Below are 20,110 nucleotides of genomic sequence, written 5' to 3' on the forward strand. Positions count from 1 at the left end.
ATAAAATCCCTTTGGTATGAATATAGAATCGTCAGATTGTTAAGAAATCGTCAGATTGTTAAGTTTTCAGCTGACGCTGAATTCTGCTCAATTAAAATTCGATTCGCAGATAGTTTTTTCAATAGTTGACGAATTTTTGATTAATTCGATTTTGAGGCAAAGTAGTGATTTAGATTCAAATGGCACAAAAGAGAAGGAGGAGACTAGAAGACGACGAAAGCAAAAGGATATTTTTATTTTTAAATACTTCTCTTAAAAAAAAAAAATAACATTCTGAGATTCATCTAAATGTATCAATAAAAGGAAAATAAGAACTATGACAAATCACATTGATAAGATTAATTCTATTGATTTTCAACATATTAATGTAATTAAATTTTATGCATTATAAATTATAGTGTAAATTATTAATTATAAATTATAGTGTAAATTATAGTGCATTCAATATTAAGGTTTTGAATAGTAAATTAAGAACCTGGGTATTTACACAAGATTTTTTAAACAATTTTTACATTAAAATTATAATATACTTGCATCAGTCATCAGTGATAATATACATATAGTTCTCTCGAAAAAGAGTTTCAGTAATTTGTGTTTATAGCATATGTTTTCATTTTCTTTCCTTGACAGATTAAAAACGAAAATAGCACATATTCATTAAAGTAATATTAATTACTGTGTCTTTGTAAAATGTATATTATTTGTTAAATACTAAAAATTCTTTTTAAAAATTTTGAAATCTTTTATTTAATTTTTTAAGAAAGCTTTGTCTAGGTTACTGAACCCTTTTTATTTCTAATCTAGCTCAATCTTAACCTATCATCGTTTATCCTTGCTGTCAGAATGCAAAGGTGAGAGCGATTAAAGAAGCGATAAAGAGCCAAATATGGATCCCCCAGATCACAGACGAGGTCAACTATTGTTCGGTGCGCCGTGCAAGGTGACGTCACAGCAACCGGTAGAATACATAATAAGCATCTGAAGATACTTTTCAGCGATTGAAAAATGTAAGAAAAATATCTGATTTTAAGGCAATAACCATCAAACTGTATTTTTAGTCAATATAAATTTATTTAACATCAAAATATTCTGGCGCTATCTTTTAGTTGTGATTGGCCGGATATTCCTCCGCTGTTGTTGGCAAACTTTGCACGCGGTGATTGTGAAATAACTTTGCCTGTGAGCTTGGGAGTGTTAAGGAGTATTGTTTGTATTACTTTTATCGTCATATATGTTAACAACTGTTGTCACGATGTAAACTCGGCGTTGATAACGGTATCGGTTGCGCTAACTTTGGATTTTTGTGAGTAACTGCGATTCTGCAAACGGAAAAAAGGTATGTATTATGTATTTATTAGTCTGTCAACTAACTGTAAAGGAAGATTCTACACTTAAAGGCGGCCAGCTGCTATTCGTGACTTGGATTTCTACCGTGACTTTTCAGAAATCGGTATTGAAAAAGAAAGTTTCCTTGCATGAAGGCTGCTTTTAGAGATATACGCATTCATATACAATATATACGTAGTGTAAATAGCCGCTTGATGTTCTGGATTTTATATCAACAATGCACTTTTTTTAATACTTTCACGTTTTTTATTTTCTTTTTATCATCTTTCTGTCTGCATTTTATTTACTACTAGTTATCGTATCTGTTATCATAGAAATAGCTTCTTCCCTGTTTTCATCTGGGTCTTTGGTTGATGCAGACATCAAAATCAGTGCTAGTTGTAACTGTGCAAAAACATACTTTTTAACCACTTATAAATTTTTATTTAAACAAACCTTATATTTAATGACTATAAAAGATCACAAGTTAAAGTAAAGCAGAATTCTACCTTCAAGCAAATTTGAATATAATATGACTGTCAAGAAAATGTGCTGCATAACTCATTGGATGATTTTCTTAATTTAAAAAATGTTATCAACTGATAATAGTGTTTTATATGATTTTCTATCACAGAGAGGAAAAGGAGGCTTACATGTGATAGATGATAGATGATTAATCAAGCAATATAAATGACCTGAGCAAGGTTAGTTATAGCTAATTACATTAGTGTTTATTTAAACTTGAGCTGTATAAAGTAAAACAAAGGTAATTTAGTGGTGCAGAATAATTATTTCATAGCAAGTAGTTTGCAAGAAAGTTACATTTAGTTGGCTGAGTTTCATATTGAAATTAAACATTTTAATTTCAAATCATTATGTGATGAGTAATCATATTACATAGATGTTATCAATGTAAATTTGAGATCCATGTATATGCTCTTGCGATTTTGTGTTTGACGTAGGGCATGTATTCTGTATTAGAACTAAACATGAGATATTTTTTTTTTCTAATTATTGTGACAAATAATCCATACAATGTTAAATTGCCATGTAACTAGATTAAAACAGTTATTAAATCGAGAGTGACTTTCATCATGACAATGAAAACAGAATAGTTAATAACCAATCATAACAGTAAATTAACATCAGCTGCTTAGTAAAATAATTTTGTTTTATTCATGTCTACTAGTCTTCATAAAGTTTTATCTTTGTGCTTAGTATCCAATGTTGTACTTTTTCCTTTAATTAATTTTTTCGGTTTACATAATTTTACCTTGCTGTCACAATGATTGATCCTATAAGTTTTAGGGGTGGGCGAAACGAAAATGAAAATTTTTCCTGGTGTTAAATGTAAGAGAAGTAAATCAAATTGAACTTTAACATTATAAAATTTGGTAAAATTAGCAGTATAAAAATGGCATCCATTTTAGAATGTTATCTGAGAAGCTTAAAAATATCTTATCTTAGTACCAAATTTCATAGTTCAAATACAAGAAAATGAAATTTAAAAATTAAATATTATTTATTTGGAATGAATGCCTTAAAAATAAAAATATTGTTTATTTACTTTATTATTTTTTTGTTTGTTGTTTTATGTATTTATAGCACTTTGCTTTTTTAATTTTGTGTTTAATTGGTGAATTTTCTGAAGAAAAAAAAAAAAAAAAGGTTTGAAAATTCATCTACTTAATTTATCTGTTTAAAATTCATAATGTTGTGGATTATTTTTGCTGCTTGAAAAAGGCAAAAATTTCAGATACTTTTCTATTTAACATAATTTCTGTAAACCCGCATTGTATTAAATTTTGCGTAAAAGGTTATTGGCATTTAGAACCAGAAGTGAAGCAGAAGCATATCAGTTTTTAATTTGAAATCAGTATAACCATTTTTATTTACATCATATTTATTTTTATCTGTTATATTTCTTTGTCATGTTATTAAATTAAATCTACATTACAATATAGCCATATAAAATGGTAGTTTAGTACATATTAATTTTGCATTTTAGTTTTATTGTTTCTCTCATGAAACACATTACATTTTTAGTAATTCGAAATAGATTTCAAGGTATTATGCATTCATGAATTCCCTTGTTGAGGCCCCCTTTTCTGAATAGTGTTTCCCCCCATTTGTGTGTGTGTTTATTATATGTAAACTTTATATATTTGTGTGTGTATGTATAAATTTTAACCATTACCTTTATGGTGTCCAGAGAGAAATCGTGTCATTGAATTCAATCCCAAAACATCTGCCACTAATAATTTTACTCGAATTTGCTTTACTACAGTAGTTTAATTTACCTGTACTGACTTGCATTACTATCTATCCGGATAATCAGAAGATGCGGCTCACTGATTATATTCGTTCTGTAGGCCAACTGCGTATTTTTTTTCTTTTTCTTTTCCATTTTATTTTTCGTTTAGTTTGTAAACAAAGATATGCAATTAAAGGGCATAAAAGATCTTTGTTTCCTCTGAGCAAAAAGCAAAACACATTTGTCAGAATTATATGTAAAACTTATTTTTATATTTTGTTCACAACGGATTTATGTTTCAAATAAAAATAAACAAGGAAATTAATTTTTATTTACGTAACCAAGCGTACGATTTTGTATTTCTCTCTCCTTTTCAGAGAAAGTATAGACACAACACGTTTAGTTTGTTTTGTTATGGGGAGAGCACTTGTTATGGCTATGCAATGATTCGCGAATAAATAAACAACTGTTGTATACACAGTAAGTCCCACTTAACGCGAACTCACTGAAGGCATTCGTTTAACATGAACAAAATTTCGGTTCCAGCAGCGATGTATATGGTCTTATAGGATGTTTTTATATGTTAGCATGAATTACGAATTGCATTTTAGTTCCCTGCGCCATTACATTTTATTATTTAATACGAACTTTCAAAGTTTATCACATTTTTTCCCTGTTGTTTCTGTGGCAACTTCGCAGTTTTGAATAAGAAAATATCAAAACGTTACTTCTAGAATGGTTCGATCATACGCGCTTTCAATGTACCTAAAAATGGACCTATAATTGAGTGAAAAGCAAACGAGATTGGAAAAAATTTTAACCTTTCAAGATTTCAATTGACCGCCGGTTGACTGTACCGCTTCCAAAAGAAACACTTGATTTCATCATTAGTGATTTGTGTTGGAGCAAATAAAGTTGATGAGAACGAGCAAACAACTAGTTGCATGAGTTTGATCGAATGAATCTTGTGTGATGTCTACAATATCTATGAAAATGGACTTTTGTAGTCTTTTCTCAAATCATGCCCTCGAAATAAAAGATGAAAACTGTCATGGTGGAGCATGTGGTAAACAACATTTGACTGTTGCCTTGTAATGCAAATTCCAGCGATAAACACCGTCCTTGGGTGATCGGTAAGTCGGAAAAACCCCTTGCTTTAAGAGCATAAATATTACTTTACTTTATATATACTTCACCATAAGAAAGTTTGGACCGACAGCTCGACATTTCTTAATTGACTTTTTCATTTTAATAGTCGAATAATGGCTCAGAATAGGCATGTTCTTATGACTGGACAGGTATACAGTTCATAAATACATGACTGTTTACTCCCCCCCCCCCCGTCAAATGCAACAAGTCGTCTTCAGCCTTTTGGATCAAGTCATTCTTGCAGTTATGAAGTGATCATATCGCTAATGACTTGCTTGAGTTGCTGTTCGTGCTGTTGAAACGAAGACGGAAACGCCAACTTGGAGTGTGCTTGATGCAATAAAATCTGTCTCCCCGTGTTACCGCAGCGCATAGAGAACTGTTTTAGCGGAGCTTGGAGACATAAAGACGCTAATCTGGTTGACGAGTTAGATGGTGACAACGATACCATTTCCCCTGACGAATGGAATAATTGCGAACTCTGGTGTTAGTTTTGAGGTGTTTTTTAGTGCTAATGACGATATTGCTGTTTGTGCTCCAGAGGAATCTGAATTACAAGCAGTTGTGTGTGAGGTTCAAGAAATGCCATCAGAAGAAAGTTAGGAAGACAGTATCATTCTGCCCACACGCCAGGAAATGTTACACGCCTTGGACACTGTAGAAAGTTTTACAGCAGCATCCGAATTTACTGCTAGTTTTACAGAAGCCTCGAGTACACTTGGCCGTGAAATTACCATGCATTTTCGTTGTTGTCTGCGACGGTGCAATATACAGGAATTTTTCACCAAAGAAAAATATTTGCGAGTGCATTTTTTTAAATTTACAATACGGTGATAAATTTAGTACCGTAGTGTTTGCTACGACATCTTACATAATATATTGTGAAGCTAATGTAACTGTGTGCTGTAAATAGTTAAAAAATTGTAGGAAGAACCATTCCTATTACTAAATTTGGTTGATCTTTACATTATGGTAACTTGGCGATTTTTTGGCGAAAATTTGGCAACCAACTCTCCTACAGCAACCCTCTATTTTTTTTTCCCCCGCCGCCATTTTGTCTTCACGAAGTAAAGACATGTTTCTTTTCTTTTTATCTACTGAACACTTCTTCCAACAATCTACTAGCCGAATTACACTTATGCTAGAAATTTTATCAAACAAAACTGCTTAATCATGACAAATATTCACTGCAAAATTGGGAAAAAGTGCACAATACCACACTCCTTACGCGTTTTTCAAAATAACACATACACATAAACCATGTACACGCCGACTTATTTTTACTTAAAAAAACATCCCAGAATTGCACAAAAATGGCATTGCGCACACTCTTCACTATATCCATGTACACTGCTTTTTTCTCATAAATTAGAAAAATTTCACGAAACTACATGACAATTTTCTCAATCTTTAAACCCGGTAAAAAGAACATATATGAAATTACCTGATCGCGAAAAAGTATTTACCCTTTCCAAATATGAACATTTCCACATATAAAATAAATAAAATATCCAAAAACTTTTACCTCTAAATCATCTATTACATTATACACGTCACCAACGAATTCATACCGCAAGCATTACAAATACTTAGTATCAAATATTTAAATTATTTCCATGCACGTTTACTTCAACTTAAACGTATACCAAATTCCTACAAACATAAAATTCACAAAATAACTATCATTTAATTAAAATATCACTAAACCATGTACACGTCGACTTATTTTTACTTAAAAAAACATCCCAGAATTGCACAAAAATGGCATTGCGCACACTCTTCACTATATCCATGTACACTGCTTTTTTCTCATAAATTAGAAAAATTTCACGAAACTACATGACAATTTTCTCAATCTTTAAACCCGGTAAAAAGAACATATATGAAATTACCTGATCGCGAAAAAGTATTTACCCTTTCCAAATATGAACATTTCCACATATAAAATAAATAAAATATCCAAAAACTTTTACCTCTAAATCATCTATTACATTATACACGTCACCAACGAATTCATACCGCAACCATTACAAATACTTAGTGTCAGATATTTAAATTATTTCCATGCACGTTTACTTCAACTAAAACGTATACCAAATTCCTACAAACATAAAATTCACAAAATAACTATCATTTCATTAAAATATAATTAAATTCAAAAACACTACTTAAAATATAAATGAGCACATACATTAAATTAATAAAAATTACCTTACAATCCTAATTACTTTAAACTAAATCATTGCTAATAACAATTTTCCCAATAATACCAAATTCCTTTCCACCTTACATTTAGAACAATGCATAACAATAATATCCTCAAATAATTAAAAATACGGTTTAATCCTAGTATCCGGTGCACACGGGATTTGGCTACTTTTATGATGAGCAGTAAAAACGGGGCATATACGATGAGTAGTAAACGGGTATTCAAAAAATATATATAGTTATACATAGTATATAGTGTATAGTATATACATAGACGTTCTTTGGGTCATTTTTGGTGTTGGCGATAATTTTAAAAATCACGCCAAGGCTGCACTGTATACTAGGATTTTACCAAAAATACTAACTTACCTAATCTTCTTCAGAATCTTGATTACGTGGCGAATACATTTTTCTAATTCATTCAATAAAATTATTGAAAGATTTTTTTCTGCGAATTTTTCCTCCATACTTCCTCCGCTAAATAAAAAGCAAACTTCTCTTTATCACAATGCCTAAATACCCATTTCGAATTCACTTTAGTTAGGGCTATGGGATCCAAAAAATTAACCAACACTGTTTCACACAACACAGAATAAAGCTAAATACAAAATTTCCAGATTTTTTCCCGATTTCCCCCCTTTTCCGATTAAAGAACCGTAATTCGTCCATTAATATCACATGACATATCCCATGATCTCTCATTTCCCTCACGCAAAATAATGCGTAATCGGAACTGAGTACTGCTCACATTATTACCAAAGTCCCAGGTAGTAACCTTTATCGCCTCCAAAATGTCGCGAAACTACCAGTTACCATATTGTAAAGATCAACCCTAAATTTCTATAACTTTCCCATTACATACTGGGGAGGGGGAATACAGTCTTATAATTTTTTTTTTATTTTTTATTTTTTTTTTTATTGTATACAACATCCATATGCCTTAATCCAACTGCGAAGGTAGTTTGGGCCGCCAGCCGTAACCGAGAACAAACGAGGTGAGTACTTTTGTTGTTTTTGCAACATATTTTTTCGGCACTGTTTTGGATGACAGCCATCTTAGAAACATTCCTCCTTGGCGTCAATAAAATTGCCAAAATTATCAAGGGGCTTGTAAACTTTTACCATGGTTAGTAATGCTGACTACCATACCGAATCCCCGGGGTTCGAATCCCAGAGAAGGCAGGGATGTTTGTATGTGTATATTGTCTTTGCGGTACAGGAGCACTCAAAATGTATAGCGAGACGAAAACCCTCTCGAGTGGTTTGGTAGTGCAAGAAGAGGGGTGGGAGACCTCAGACCTGTTCATCCGGGCGTTTTCTTTCAAATTTGAGTCGGAGCTGACAAAGTCATATTGTCACCTATATGATGTTCAAGGCTCATGCTAGCGCAGACGCAACTTTGTAGTCCTTACCACGATAAAATTCGTAGATTTGTTCTGATCAGGTCAGACAAGTGAGGTTAGCAACAACAACACGTAGTTTGTAGAAGAATATTGGATCCTTTAAAATTAGTCGTTGAAAACGTATTTTTTTAAGTTAAAGTTTTCTACAAAGAGCTAATCTGTAACTAGTTCATTTGAAATCTCCATATAATTATTTTGAACAGAAAAAGGAAAACATAAATCTGTATTGACTTGCGCATCGTACGTACCTATGTGTATTGTAAATGTTAATAATACCTGACACTGGAAAAAAAAAAAAAAAAAAAAAGAGAGGAAACTGACTGTATTACATTTTACTGCTTCTTTATTTTTATGTTATTGTGTGTTATTCAAATTCAAGTTTTCTTTATATATATATATATTTTTTTTTTGAAGCTATCTATTTGTGTTGAAGATAAAAGCTTTCCTACTGCGGGGTAGATGGGGAAAACAAAGAATGAATACTTTTTTTGTGCACCTTACGTAATGGAAAGGAATTAGCGTGACAACTCATGCATGGATTTGTTGTTCTTAGTTCGAGACGCAGACCTACTAAGATGGCTGATAGATTTGGTCGCTTAATGAAGGTGGTCAATTTACTGGACAAAATAGACTTTCTTTTCCCCTTCAAGAGGGTCATTTATCAGGACGAAATAGACTTTTTCTTTCACATGGAATCACCGTGATAACCGCAATAAATTTTGCGTATTTAAATAAACAGAAAACATTTTATAAAATTATTTGTAATTTATTAGAATTTTGTTTATTTAAATAAATAAATTACAGTTTAATAAACACAAGACGCAAAAGTAAAATGAGAGATTTTAAAAATATAAAGCATACATCAAGAATATTTCGTGTATTTTGCAATGTTCTTGGTTTGTTTTAAAGTGGCCGCGATAATAAATGTACGAGTATTTTGTATTTAACTAGTAAGCCCCCGATTCTCTAACGAATCGAATAATGTTCTAAATAAAAATGACCAACCAATGTACATGTGTCTTGTACAACGTTCAGTCCTTGTTTGTCTGTTTGTCTCGAATAATTGTTTTTGGTTTGCTAATATTGATGTTACCTCTCGTCGAGCATACGGAGATAACTTTCTGTCCGCTTTTCTTTCGAAGACTGGTATAAATAACTTCATCGTAATCATGCTACGAATATTGCTTATGTTTTTATTACTATTGCTTATCGTTCAGCTCTACAGAATTATTATGCTCATTATTTATATTACATTTATGATGTGGATCGATGTAAAAATGTTATACTGGGATAGGGCTCTGGCCTATGAATTCGCGTCTGGTGGCCTACGCCCTCATAATGACTGATAAAATTAAACTTTTTGTGACTGCTCAATGCCGATAACTCGACGACCGCAGAAAGAGAACTGAAATTTTTTGACTGCTCAGGGATAAATTTTACAGGTGAAGCTATACCGAGCAAATGATTTTATACTTTCATCAATTTACATCGCAAATATAAATAGTTTAGTGAATATAAAAAATAGTATGGCAATACTTAACACTCTGTAAACATGAACACTGTTAAGCTGACTTGTATCCACAGCACTCAGATTCGCATTTTGTAATTAATATAAAATGTTTGAATGCACCTGAAAAACCTTGGCTTTCATTAAATAATAACGCATCTCAATTCACGTGTTTTGATGCATTTAATTTAATGTAATTTTAAAATCATAAATATTTTAAAGAAATGTGTATGTGTGTTGAAATGCTGTTCGAAACGCACTTTTTTTTAAACCACATAACCGTCCTCTCAGATTTATCTGCGTGGTTTGAAAATTCCAAGTTCAGAGCGATTTTGCCTTTACACAGTGCATAAGTATTAAATTTTACTTTCAGATTATGACAGTACATTGCTTGTAACAAGCTAAGTTGTTTGAAAACACCATAGTACTTCTTTGTAACATTAATATTTATGGCATTATGTAAATGGGAATGTTAAATTTAGTTTCTAATGTCGTAAATTACGCACCTATGTTTCAAGATTTACTTGTTAATAGTTATTCAATATACTTTATTATATAAAAACACTTATCTTTATTTCCCTTTCCTTTATATCTTAATAAATAATAATAATTAAAGCTATAAAAATAATTTTACCATTCCTAGGCTTAAATTGTTGCTCTTGGTATTAAACTTACACTTTTTGTTAAAAAGTTCGCTTTACGAATTCAACATATCTCGATAGTTATTTATTAGAATTCAAAAACTTTACAGCATTGCCACCCTGTCAGAATGCATTAAGTTCGATAAAATGCTGCTTGTTTGTAATCTTGTCAGAATCAGAGCTGTCATCGCGTGATAAGTAGTTAGTCTTTACATTGAGAATTTTTTGCACTTATCAAAAATCGACGCTTAAATTTTTTGAGGCATTGATCTGTAAAATAAACGAAAGTTAATAAGCATTAAAACTATCTCCCATTTCTTATTTAAAATTTGTTATCCTTTTTTTTTCCCTTACTGTGTACAATTCTAACTTTTTGTTTTTTAAAAAAATTCTTAACCAGTTACTTTTTGTACTCTGTGTTGTCTTCTTTGATAGTACATGGGCTGTAACTCATTAAAAAAAGAGATATAAATTAGTTAATGCGAAAAAAGCATTCTTTTAAACGGTTCTCTGGTTCTTGGTTTACTTCCTGACTGATTGTTTTATGAATTTTAGCCAGCAAGATTCATTTGCCTGTTACATTTGTCGGGTCTCACCACCTGCAGTTGATAAATGCCGAAAACTATATGATGCAAGTAAATGAAACGGTACTATTTTTCTTTTTAGCAGTTAAATATATACCGTAGCGGTATTTTCCGTTTTGCCGGCGATAAAGTCGCTAATAATGGTACAACTGATGCCAAACGGAATATCCTCGCTGGTAACCTTTTACGCCTCATTTTCAAAACGAGTCGCAACTTTCTTTCAATACTGGCATACAATTACATAGAATTTTTACCAGATAGTTTAATTTTATGCCATTCGCAGCAATTAAGTCAATTAGGATGCAATCGCACTACTTATGCGAAAATATAGAGAAGGCAAAATCAAGGATTAAATTCATCAGTTCTAATGAGAATACACTAGTGAAGTAAAGCACTGCACTTTTACATAATTTCTGAGTAAGTTGTTTGTCCGAATTGAAATAATTCTTTCATTTAAATTTCTATTCCAAATTAAGATTTAACTTGAAATTAATGTTGATAATTAGATTTTTGTAGCGTAGTTTACTTGAGATGAGATCACTTGGGCTCACGTAATGTGAACCGGCGAATCGGAATGTTGAACCATGAAAGCATAGTAAATTCTTAAATTAATGTCTTTTTACAAATTTATTGTCTGTATTTATTGGATTTTTACAAAATTTTAAACGATATTAAAATGTTTATGCCTTTATAATAAAAAATTCTTAGACCTAACATTATGTGCATACTGTATGTTGTCGCCAATAAAGTCTGCTTGGCGAGATTTAAGCCGGCGAAACGAAAAAATACCTTTTTAGCTCTTAAATACTGTTTCTCGTAATATGTACGTGAAATTGCTTTTCCGCAATTTGAAAGATGAGTATCTTGTAAATACATTAGAATTAAAATAAAAAAAAAAATAAAAAAAAAAAAAAACTATTGCCCTGAAGAAATTGCGCTGGAGCACACGAAGATTCATGTGCGCAGTCTCCGAGCTGTTACGAAGTGTGAAACGACATGCCGTAACACTGCAGAAGCAATTACTTGTGTAGTAATACTGCCACTTGACATCACAAGGTTCATAATTTCACTACCATTGTTAGGGAATTTTAGCGATTTGCGTTTGTCTGTCATCAAAGCCTCTCGAATGCAAGGAGCCGAAAAACCAATGATACTTTAGCTCCTCTGATATTGTCTTCAGTTATAACGAATCAAATTCCTTAGCTAAAATGCAACCGAAAAGTTAAGAAGGCGTGACTAATTTAGTTTGCAAACTGTTACATGCAGAGCAGCATATCTCAACGCTCTGCAACTCGGCGACTAGAGACTCTTGCCGCTAGCAAGATCTTCACATAATGACAAACTTATCGTCTCTATGCATTCAATATTAATTAGCAGTTGTCGTTTTGTATTTTTGTCGTCATAAAGTTTTGCGTCTAAGACATAAAAAGTAATTAAAACCGTTCACAGCTGTTGAATATTGCCATAAGCCTTTTCTTATTAGCAGTACTCCTGTAATCATAAATTTATTGAACCAGTTATTTTCGGAAATCTATTTAGAAACTTTGAATTTCGTTCGATTTGAGTTAGGGACCTTGCCCAGGCACCCTGGTGCTAGTTCAACTACAGACTTCACACTTGTTTAGCAGCGTTTAAGTCATAGCCAATCAGGGAAGGGAAAGTTGCTTTTGCTTATAAGCGTGTACCTGACTCAGCGAAACCATCAACCGATGTTGATTGGTAGTTCTTATACCAACTTGGGATAAAGTTGAAAAGTTAGAATTTTTAGGCAAAACGCTTAAACCAGCTTTTGAGTTGTAGCAAGGTCTGGTTGCCTAGCAACAAAGCTCAGATTAAACCTGTTCTGACTCTAAAAGTACCGCGTGAACGAAGTTTCAGCAACGAAATGTACCTCCTACCCCAAACACGATTATTCATAACCTGATCACATTTAAGAACTACAAATATTCAGCACCACACTAGTGACGATTATAAGAGCTGAAGTAAGATGTAAAGAATTTTAGGAATTTAAGCTTCAAAAATCCTTAAGATTTATTTCTTACTTTTGGTTGGTGAATGTTTCTGGATTTAAAGAACCTGTAGAAAAATGCGTATCACTGATGGCGGGGATTATGGGTAAAAAGAACTTCACCTTTATTTCTTGGAATGACGAAATTTCTTGAATACTTTGCCTTCATTGCGGAGATAAAAGGGGCAGAGTAATCACACCACTAAAAGAAATAAAATCATAAGCCGAAGCCTTAATTCGGTGCTTGAAGAATAAATAAGCGAAAGGAAAAGAGAAGACAATCCACACGTAATAAAAAGGAGATCAGGACATTAATAGAGATGCTTTTCACTCGTAAAAGCCCGTACGTGATTTTCTTGCGATTTCCAGCATTAAATGGAGCTTCAGATCTATCGCACCGGAATTGGGAAAATTATGCATGCAAATTTCGGCTAGGTATGGTTGTCTTAGTGATCGAAGATTTAAGATAAGTAATCTTAACTATTCGCGCATGAATTGGAATGTCGACGCTACAGTAAACTATCGAGTCTTGCTCTGCCAGTAAATAATATTTTTTGCTGCAAGCTGCGATTATTACGTAAATCTAGCTTTTCGCTGTTTATCTGCATTTTGAGTAAGAGAAGTTATAATCAGCTTTTGTTATGAGAGCAAAAAGAATACATAATTAAAATAAAAAAGAAGATATTAAGATCTGTAACTTACATTTTAAATTATACTTTTTGTGTTAGTTGACTGTTCGTTATTTATCTTGTTCAAAAAATTCTATCTTAATAATTTATATCAAAATCGATAGTAAAATATGGCAATAGTAATCATATAATACAAGGTGCTCCGTAAATATCGCAGAAACTCCCTTAGCTTTATTCGTCATTCACTCAATTTATCCCGATAATGTAGAGGTGATGTAGGTGATGTTGCAGTGGACTATTATAGGCAGATGACCCTCGTATGCTTTACCGCATTCAGTTAACTTAGCCTAACCTAAACGGCATGTGAAAGCTAAACTTATTTTAAAGATTTAACTACATATTACATTAAAATACACAGACAAATTTTACGTTTTAACTAAATATTTATCCCAAAATAACAATCAATAAACCTTCTAGCAAGCGGGTCCCCCCCCCCATGGAGATTGCTTTAAGAAAAGATTCAAAGCAGTTTTTAAAATTTAAAAACTGGCTGGTGTTCCCGATACTACACATGGGAAAAGACCACAAAAAAGTCCATACATAGCGCGTTCGCCAGGCCCGAGGTCGAACAAATTTTCAGCCGCTCGTCCACTGGTGGACCAAAAAACTATATGTAAACTAACCATATTTAAATATATATTGAATCATTCTGTGCTTTATTTTAATAAATTAAATTTATTTGGTTAATATGACTAATTACAGTAATTGTACTGAACTGACAAAATTGATCTTGATTGATTTTTTACCTTTTTCAACACAGTCACTAAACGGTAAAGATGTTCCAATGTATTGTTAAAAAAAAATTATTTTTTATATAAATGAAAGTCTCCAGCTATTGGGTCTTGAACAGGCAGATTTGATTTAAAATTTTTGTGTTGGGTAAGAGGAGGGGGGAAGCTTGTTATTTATTTATATATTATTATTATTGATTAAATCAGCTATCGAGAAAAGCTAATTGGTGCTTTCCTTCTGAAAATTAAATTTTTTTTTATAGAAAAAAATGTTCTGAAAAATTATTATTGTAGCAAAGGTTGGGAAAGGAAAAGTTAATCTTGAAGTGAAGAGTGTAAAAAAGTGTGCAGTGTGTTAAGTAAACGTTAGGATAAATTATGGAATAACACGCGGGGTCACTGTGCCTAAGAGGAGGATTTTTTTAAAGGAAAGAGCCTACTATTCACTTAACATATGGGGGGGGGGGAACTACGAAAAACACCCAGATAGCCCGATCGTCTGGGTACAAATACGAGTCGAACTATTACTATTCATCGGTTTTAACCACTTGGATGCCTGTAGGTCCGTTTACAATATGTATAATATATTTTCCTTCCATTGAATGGAACATAATTTTGTTTTTTCTTCTTTCTCAAAAATTATAGGACCTAGGCGTGATATGAATATTTTTTACCTAGCCTCAACAATTGATATTGCTAAGTAGAGTGAGTTTACTTCATATTTGCGGAATATCCACTTATAATGTATTTAATTGGTCATTTTTATAAATATTTATACCATTAGGTCAACTAACAAAAGACGCCGTAATTAAATTGCTACCTTCTATCAGTCATCGTGGCTATGGAATACTGATTTGCTTTAATAGGTATGTTTCAGTTTTTTTTTAAATAGTGTTAAAAAAAGTGTATGTAAAAGAGCTAACAATGCATATCGAAACGGTGTCGATGTGTATCTTTCGTCACATATCTAAATGATACACATGAAGAACTCATATGAGCATTCCAAAGAGTTATATTATTTCCGTAATGTGAAATCAAGTATCCCGAAAGTGCATGTGAATATTAGATCAACTTTAAAAGGGAAATTTCTAAACTTAAAAATATATTTTTATAGAAACATTGTTTTGCATAAATTTTACTACCTCCTTCCCCCGTTTTTTGATAGATGACATGATACAAAAAGAAGTAATAATTTTTTATTACGTAATAAAATATTAAATATTTATTACGGTAATTTAAATGAATTAAGAATGAAGTATTGACCTCGAAGCACGTGCATCAGACCGCAAATTAAACTTCAAAATTCCGAAGGCTAGTTGCTTTGAAAATAAATGAAGTTTAAATTAAAGCAGAATTAATGGATTTGAATTCAGAAGTGTTAAAACCGATAATAAATTCTGAAATGTTTTTGCATTTTAAATTAAAACGAAACGAATTTCAATATATCAGTTGATGAACGTTTTTACCGAAGTGACTGAGTACACAAAGTAAATGTGCATTTGTGTCATTGCTGAGAAAATGTAAATTTATTGTTCGTAACCAAAGGGAAAATGTTATTATCTTGTTCTTACAAGTTATTTCCATTCAGTAACTTGGAGGGCAACCCTTCTTTATGTATTTGACGTAATGCTAAGTAAATATTGCTGCATTCATCTGCAATTCCTACTCAACCGCAAAGAATTAAATGAGATATTTTCTTCTCTCCCTCCCTTTTCCCTAGGGAGGGGAAAGTGTATTATCGACTTCTTATTTCGTTGACAAAATATTCTTTGCTTGTTATTTATTCCACATTCGAAGGTGCTATACAAGATAAATCTTTATGTGGAGAAAACTTGAGTGTGCTTTTTTTTGGAGCCAGATTTGAAACACACTAGTCTGTAATTATTTGAAGCTCACTTGAATATATGTGATCATTTAAGATTAAAAGTTCTAACGAGCAGTTTTGTACAGTTCGTTCAGTAGGGATTAATATATGTAGAATTTAACTTAATTCACAGCATGAGAGCACGAAGTAATATTTAAATGGTTTATTTAATAGAAAGAAGTAAAAGTAAATAAGAAAAAGTAAATAAGGATGAAGTTAACGGTATGCAGGATTAACATAATGATGTAGTCCTTTTACACCTAAAGGCATAACATCAAAAGCACAATCTAAGTTCATAAACTCTTGAAGACGTGTGAGCCGTCTGCTCACGTCTGCCCTCCGCTCTCGACCAGGTCTCAGCGCTGTCTGGGATAATTCTTACTGCGCTGGGCGATGCTATACTGATAACGTCATAATCCTGGTATTCTAATTCAGCATTGGACGTTGATGACTCACACAGCTTCGGCCAGCCTGAAGAGGCATCGTCCTCGATGTCTGTTGAATGGACATCACTATCATGTACCTGCAAAAAGAATAAAAAAAAAAAAAAAAAAAAGAGTATCAGGTCCTTAGGTTTTGAGCTGATAAAAACATCAAATCAATTTGACCATGGCTTCATATGGTCAGCCGCAGTAGATGTCAAATTCGGTCCTTCATGGCATCCTACTTTCTCGACTTCATATCTGTCATTTGGTCTTACAGCTATGATTTTATACGGTCCATGAAATTTAGGTCGTAGTTTCAAACCAGTCCCATATTGAGTTCTCTGAATGGCTACCAAGTCGCCAATCTTGTATAGTTTCTTTCGGTTTCTTACGTTTCTTGTTGAATTGTTTTCGATTCTCTTCTTGTATCTTCAAAATGTTGTTTTTAGCATCTTCTCTCATCTCATCACGTTCTTGTATCAATTGTTTTAGATATTCTTCATTCAATATCTCACTAATTCTCAAATCTTCTTTTCAACTTTACATTTCAGTCTGGGAATATAGAATTCTTGCTCTACGGCATTCACAGTTTTATCTACAGCAAAGTGACCTTTTTTATGTACCTTCTGTATGATTTCGTTCTGTAAGGATTCTGGCACTACTAGAAGATCTTTACCATTTTCAAATTTGTACAAAATATCATTTCTCACGAAGAATCCATTTTCTTCTCCCTTCTCAACTAAATTCTTTATCAATTTCACATGTTCATCTTCATTCTGTTGTTGTGCTAACCGAATCTTCTCAGTTACATCGAATGTGTATGATGTTAAAATTAGAGCATTTCTACTTAGAGCATCAGCATGTTTCATTTGGCTTCCTGAACGATGTACAATTTCGTAATCGAATTCTTCAATAAACATTGCCCATCTCGCAATTTTAGGAGTTAAATCTTTCTTATCTAAAGTTTTCTGAAAAGCACTACAATCAGTTACAATTTTGAATTTAGTCCCTAACAAATAGTTTCGAAATTTCTTCAGAGCTTCTATTACTGCAAGGGCTTCTAATTCGTAACTACAGAGTTTCTCTTGCTGCGGTGAAGTCTTCTTACTCATATACTGGATTGGGTCATAATTACCATCATCAGACAATTGGAGTAATACCGCACCAAAGCCTTGACTACTAGCATCAGTATGAAGTTCTAATGGATATTCTTGCCTAAATATATGTAGAACAGGTGCCTGAGAGAGAATTTCTTTTAACCTGCAAAAAGCTTCCTGTTGTTTGGAATCGAACTTAAAACCAAAACCTTTTCTAAGTAAGTCACTAAGAGGTTTAGCTATTTTAGCATACTGAGGAATGAATTTACGAAAATAACCTGTTAGTCCTAAAAAGCTTTGTAGTTGTTTACAGTTACGCGGTTGTGGAAAGTTTCGAACAGCAACAGTTTTGGAAGGTGATGTTCGAATAGTTCCGTTTTCAATTACACATCCCAAAAATTCAATTTTACGTTTTAAGAATTGGCACTTTTTGAAATTTATTTGTAATCCATACTCCGAAGCAGTTTTGAGTACTCTTTCTAATTTTTCTAAACATTCAACTTCATCATTAGCCGGTATAACTATATCATCCATATAAATAATTACTACACCTTCATTTAACAAGTCACGAAATACTGAATAAATATACCTTTGAAAAACATTTGGACTATTACATAAACCAAAAGGAGCTTTAAGAAATTCGTAGATACCATTATGTGTTACAAATGCGGTATATTTGGTGCAATTTTCGTCTATGTCTACATGGAAAAAGCCATTTTTCAAATCTAGTGTCGTGAAGACTTTTGACTGTTCTAAGCGATCAAGTACTTCCGGAATTAAAGGCAGTGGAAGTTTGTCTTTAATAATCTTCTTATTCAATTTCCGATAGTCCACGCATAAACGTTTCGAATTATCACGCTTGTTACACAAAACAATAGGCGCCGAATAATTAGAATTGCTAGGCTTTATTATGCCCTCTTTTAACCATTCCTTAATTTGATCGTTAACAACTTTTTGTTCCGCGAAAGAAATGTATCTTCTGTTTTGACAGACAGGAATATCATCACATAAATTTATTTGCATCTTGAAGTCAGATTGCCTATTTTTCCGAGGCTGGTACGAATTAATTAAATTACACAGTCTTTCTTTATGTTCTGCATTTGAAATATGCGATAAATCAATCTCGTTGACAGAAATAGCATTCACCAGATGTGAAAGGTAATTAAACGTCGCGCTACTTCCGCTTTCGGGACTTTTGTTTACGTTAACAGAGACGCCAGACGATTGCGAAGGATCATAAACGTTCTTCAATGACATAGCAATATTCAAATTTCCCATAACGCAACGAACGTTAGAATTTCGATATGACGCAGCAGTTATCAAGTTTACATTACTTTTATTCCGATGAGAAATTATTTGAAGACCATTCTCGGTAAAAGAGAAGTTAAACTGACTCAATACGTCCAAACCTAATACAATTTGATTACATAATGACTTAACAACATAAATTTTAGTACGGAGTGAAAAACTATCAATTGAAATATCAGAAATGAAAAAGCCGATGGGGTACGTTTGCTTTGATTCAATTCCGTTTAATGTGATATCGCTACAATTTAAATTAGGAGAACCAATCTGCTTGTGTAACTCTACGCTGCATATCGTTACATCTGAACCAGTGTCAACTAAACTATTAACTAAATGATTATTTATTTCTACAGTCTTCATAATTCTATCCTTGTCGGAAATTCGTTGTAATAAGCTGCTTGTTGTGTCTCGGGGGTCTGCTCTGGACAGTTCGTTGAATAATGCCCGAACTTCTTACATTTTATACATTTTACACCCTTTGATTTCTTTACACAATGCTTAGAATAATGCCCAAATTCCTGGCAATTAAAACATTTGACTTTATTAACGTTAGATTGATTTCGGTAAGATGACGAAAGCTTACTTCTATCTTTAACTTGAGTGTCTACTTTCGGTTTTGGATTTTTAACTTATCATTGTCCGATCTCATTTTATCATAAATTTTAAGCCTTTGTTTAAATTCAGATATTGTTTCACAACCATACAGTATAGTTTTCCTAACCACAGAATCGGAATACCATCAATAACATATTTAATTAATGAAGCATCTTCACTGTTACCTCGCGAACACATTTCTTTCATTTTCAAAAAATACTCATCTAAAGATTCATTAGGCATTAATTTACGCTTACAATAACATTTCATGCAATTCAGCAGAATTAAAAGCTTTACCATATTCAGATTTCAAAGCTTTTTAACT

At 32.5% G+C, this 20,110-nt stretch overlaps 1 protein-coding gene across 1 annotated transcript in view; it reads left to right on the forward strand.

The window, feature by feature from the left end:
- The first annotated feature begins 847 nt into the window (after window positions 1–847).
- The window catches only part of LOC118183653 (fat-like cadherin-related tumor suppressor homolog), a 1,041,784-nt gene continuing 1,022,521 nt past the window's right edge, over window positions 848–20,110 (forward strand). The window contains exon 1 of the mRNA XM_085816972.1: window positions 848–1,336. The gene's annotated coding sequence lies outside the window, so the exon portion shown is untranslated. The remainder of the gene's footprint in view (window positions 1,337–20,110) is intronic.

The sequence above is a fragment of the Stegodyphus dumicola genome, chromosome 5 (genome assembly GCF_044657685.1).
Source record: "Stegodyphus dumicola isolate Sdum_Otavi_A_Nest chromosome 5, ASM4465768v1".
Lineage (NCBI taxonomy): Eukaryota > Metazoa > Arthropoda > Arachnida > Araneae > Eresidae > Stegodyphus > Stegodyphus dumicola.